Source organism: Prionailurus bengalensis, chromosome C2 (genome assembly GCF_016509475.1).
Source record: "Prionailurus bengalensis isolate Pbe53 chromosome C2, Fcat_Pben_1.1_paternal_pri, whole genome shotgun sequence".
Taxonomy (NCBI): Eukaryota; Metazoa; Chordata; class Mammalia; order Carnivora; family Felidae; genus Prionailurus; species Prionailurus bengalensis.
Genome location: NC_057350.1, coordinates 118,820,618 through 118,825,575, shown reverse-complemented (window position 1 = coordinate 118,825,575; position 4,958 = coordinate 118,820,618). Strand labels below are relative to the sequence as shown.

The 4,958-nt window shown below is 41.0% G+C and overlaps 1 pseudogene; it reads left to right on the top strand.

The window, feature by feature from the left end:
* Nucleotides 1-2,945: 2,945 nt before the first annotated feature.
* LOC122492553 lies at nucleotides 2,946-3,033 on the top strand (annotated as a pseudogene).
* Nucleotides 3,034-4,958: the final 1,925 nt, after the last annotated feature.

Below are 4,958 nucleotides of genomic sequence, written 5' to 3'. Positions count from 1 at the left end.
ACACTCCTCTATTCCATTTAAAATTTCATAGCTTTGAATCTTGTCTCTACCTAAAATTTCCACAGAGAATCACATGGCCTCCTATTTTCATAAATGAAAAAATATTTTTCTTGAAAATTTATGTCCAAATGCATGTCTAACTATTCTCAAAACTCTGGAATGCTCCTAGAAAGCCTAATCCAAATGCTTGTTTCCTACTTTCATTTTTAATTAGTTCATTGCTTTTTATCTCATGGATCAGAGTATTTAAATACTTAAGTAAGTTTACAGTGATCAGTAGCATGAATGATTAAGGGTTGAGAATTTGCATCTGGCATGTTAGGTTTGTGTCAAAATTAAGTAGCATAGAAAGGAGTCTCAGAATAATGCCTGCCACATAGTAAAACACTCAATAAGTTTTAGTTATTATCATTGTTATTTTGTGCATGACAGGAGAGTATGTTCCCCTTTGTCAGGTATATATTCACTTAGTGATAAGGATGTACTCATATCTCATATGTGCCAACTCTCCCCAACTCTAAAAGGTCACTGCTCATCAGAACTAGGCACATCACGATCCTGTCACAGGGCTGGCAAACAGAAAACTTACCGCCAAGTTTCTTTTACCTTCGCTGTTGAAGGTGAGCCTCAAATACTTGGTCTGAACCAATTCTTCTGATCTGCCACTATTACTGCCCACTTATTTTGTTGTCTTCGAACAGCACTCCAGCAATTCTGCTCCACTCCCAAGTCGATACTGTAGTAATTAAGACAAGTTCTAGGTCTGGCATAGCACATGGAGTTTGCTACATGGTCTGGAGCCTCCCCCAGGGTCAGAATATAGGGGGACCTTGCAGTGGATACAGTGGTGAGGTTGCAGGCTCTCAACAGTACACACTCAACAGAACTTTGACTCAACTGACACAGTAACATTTATATCATAACCCTACAAGGGCTTTCAATTTAGTAATGAACACTGTACCATATATTTGGCAGGTAGACTCCTTTTTCTGCTGCTATTTTTTTCCCTGTAGATCTCAGCCTAAAGGCTATGGGATTTTTTTTTAATGAATGACAGACTGTTTTGTATACATCTCTTCTTATCTCTGTGCTGCAGTATATTTTGCTTATGCCATTTATTTTCGTCCTTTTTCTGTTTCTGTCAACACACGCTATTCCATTTCACCTCTGAGAGGTACATCTTTTAAAGATGGCCAAGAAAATTTTAAAAGAGAATGTGAATTGATCGTCATGTACAGAAATGATTAGTTAGCTTTATTTTGAAATTTGAGACCCATAATCAAAATTCCCATGGAGACAAAGATAGGGATATTCACAGAGGACCTGGTCAAGTTCTAGAGGCCATCCAGAAATTCCCTTCTTTTTTTTTTTAATATTTATTTATTTTTGAGAGAGACAGAGACAGAGTGCAAGCAGGGGGCAGAGAGAAAGACACAGAATCGGAAGCAGGCTCCAGGCTCCGAGCTGTCAGCACAGAGCTTGACACAGGGCTCAAACCCATGAACCATGAGATCGTGACCTTAGTTGAAGTCAGACCCTCAACTGACTGAGCCACCCAGGCGCCCCAGACATTCTTGAACAGAGAAGGTCTTGAGTCTTGAGTCTATGCAAACAGACAGTGGAGCATAATATCGATACAGGACATTAAACAGCCAAATGTACTACATTCTCTCAAAGTTCAGATGAACATAGTAGCTGAGGGATGTCTGATACCATCGCCTCTGTCCAGATGGCCAAGGCCAAGACCAAGGTGGCCTGCTCAGAGCCATGGCAAAAGCCTGTCAGTCTGGGCTCGTCCAAAAGTTTACCAAAGCAAGATGGGGAAAAAAGCTCCCTATTGCTTGGAAATTAATCACTTGGCATTGGGGATATTTGTCACACATCATAAAAAACAGTACCAAGGCGTAAATTATGCACATTTGGAAAACACACCAAGCATTAAATTGTGCCTCAGTGTATTAACATGTCTTGGTAACCTTTAACACTTTGCATAATTTCGCAAATTGCCTACATCATACACAGTGAGTGGCTTGACTTGTTTACATATTTAAACAAGAGATTCTCATTCCAGCTTTATATGATATGATAATGTCATCTCCATTGGTATATGCGCATTAACAGTCCTTGCAATTTTATACTTCAGTGCCCATTCTCTGGAGGTACACATTTGTATGATACTGTAAGAGAAAAGACTTAAAATCTTATTATTCTAGTACTCACAGCCAAAATCAGATATTGACCACCGTATCCTAAATCACACCCTATCTGTGGTTTGTACTAGGTGTCATAGGACACAATATTTTTATATTTCAGAACAAGAGTGGATATGACAGAGTTTTATACTAGGGTGGAGCTGAGCTGTTACCTATTATTCTATAATGCAAGAAATTTAGACCCATGTCAGAGCTAGAAAAAAAATCCCTCTCAGTGTTCTTCAAACACTTCAAATGGTATGGCCTGTTAAAAGGAATCACACAGGGGGCGCCTGGGCGGCGCAGTCGGTTAAGCGTCTGACTTCAGCCAGGTCACGATCTTGCGGTCCGGGAGTTCGAGCCCTGCGTCAGGCTCTGGGCTGATGGCTCGGAGCCTGGAGCCTGTTTCCGATTCTGTGTCTCCCTCTCTCTCTGCCCCTCCCCCGTTCATGCTCTGTCTCTCTCTGTCCCAAAAATAAACGTTGAAAAAAAAAATTTTTTTAAAGGAATCACACAGAACCTCAGTCTCTTCCATTCTAAATGGAATCATATCAAACCTCTTTCCCTCAGAAAATTCTTGTAAGGTTAAAACAATGTGACATAAAGAAACATCAGATAAATTAAATGGAGATTTATAATAGTAACATTATTGCTGGCTCTAGTAATAAAATAGCTATCTGATATTTCCATGAATGTTTTTTTTCTCCAGCTTCATTAAAGAATCTTTAAAGCCATAATTATCTAAATAGTATAATCACTTCTCGGCCTTTTGGCTAAGATCAAGCGTAGTATCTAAATAGTATAGCCATTATAATTTATGAAACTTTTGTTTCTAATTTTTTTTGAGAGAGAGTGCATATGTGCACACGAGTGGGGGAAGGGCAGAGGGAGAGAGAGAATCCCAAGCAGGCTCCCTGCCCAGTAGGGAGCCTCAACCATGCTCTGTTGCACAACCATGAGATCATGACCTGAGCCTAAATCAAGAGTCGACTGCTTAAGCAACTGAGCCACCCCGGCAGCCCTGAAATTATGTTTTATGAAAGGTTTGCCCACCTGACAGATGTTAATTTGCAAGTCATGTTTTTTCACGTGTGCTCAGAGATATGCCTTTATCCCTTACTGTAATCGAAGATCACAAACAATTTCCTACTAAGAGAACATGGTGTCCATGTGGAAACTTGATCCTAACAACTAGGACCTTATAGTCCTTCAGGGTCTTCTTCTGAAGATGTTATCACATCCACCTTACTGAGGAAGGGACTCAGTCATAGAGAGTGGGGACTAGTACCAAATCCCTCAAGTTTCTAATTCAAGTGCTTTCAATAGCTCCTCAGGACCTCTCAGATCCACTGCTTCTCTCCCCTTTAGTTTTACACTTGTAATTACATTATTTACGGTCATCAATTAACTTGCCAAAATTTCACCTTCATTGCCACATAAATAAATGGATAAGTAGTCTTTAGTTCTTAACAGAGGCTAATAAAACACTGTCAATTTTTTGCCAGTGGTTTAAGATATTGAGAAGTCTCACTCCACAGATGCCTGATCCATATTTTCTCACTTCTTGGAACTCTATTTCTCTCTCTATGCCAAACAGCAAGCCAGAAAGTGAGCAACTGTGCATGCTATGACTAGTTTTTTGTTTTGTTTTGTTAATTAATCTATTTATTTTTGAGACAGAGCTGTCAGCATGGAGCCCAAGGCAGTTCTCAAACTCGCAAACCCTGAGATCATGACCTGAACTGAAATCAAGAGTAAGATGCTTAACCAACTGAGCCACCCAGGCATCCCATGACCAGCTATTTACCCAACAGTGTGAACAACACGTTGGAAGTCCCTTTCTGTGCCAATGGTTTTAGCTTGTGCAAATCCCAGTTTCTAGCCTCAGTGTCCTCCCATGGATATGTTAGGGAGGAATCTCTCAAAACAGTTCTAAAGACATTCCAAATCCAAAGTGTTATCTGAATTCTCCTTGATATCATACTGGATAAATTTGAGCAACAATTTTAACTTAGCAAACAAAAATGGTTTCTCTTCATAAAATTCAGTGATTAGTCAAATTATAGGGTGAAAAAAATAGGATGAGATTTCAGACATTCATTAATTGATTTTAATGTTATTCATTCATTCATTTATTCGTGTGTTCAGTTCGGACAGGAGGCGTAACAAAGTGATTTTTCACGTCTTATTCTATGGCACTTTATTATGATTGGTCTGTACCCAGCCACCTATTCCTGTTTCCTCATTTTCCCTTCATCCTCCATCCCAAATATCACTCCTCTTCCCTCACAGGCACCCACACTGACAGGTCTTTAAGTTTATTTATTTTGAGAGAGAGAGAGCGCGTGTACACATGAGTAGGGGAGGGGCAGAGAGAAAGGGAGAGAGAATTCCAAGCAGGCTCCGTGCTGACGCAGCACAGAGCCCAACACAAGGCTTCACTCCACAAACCGTGAAATCATGACCTGAGCCGAAATCAAGAGTCCAACGTTTAACTAAACGAGCCACCCAGGCACCCCCCACACTGACACATTTAATGTATGTCCCTCTAAGCTATCATCTGTAAATTAACTTACCTGTGGGGCGCCTGGGTGGCGCAGTCGTTAAGCGTCCGACTTCAGCCAGGTCACGATCTCGCGGTACATGAGTTCGAGCCCCGCATCGGGCTCTGGGCTGATGGCTCAGAGCCTGGAGCCTGTTTCCGATTCTGTGTCTCCCTCTCTCTCTGCCCCTCCCCCGTTCATGCTCTGTCTCTCTCTGTCCCAA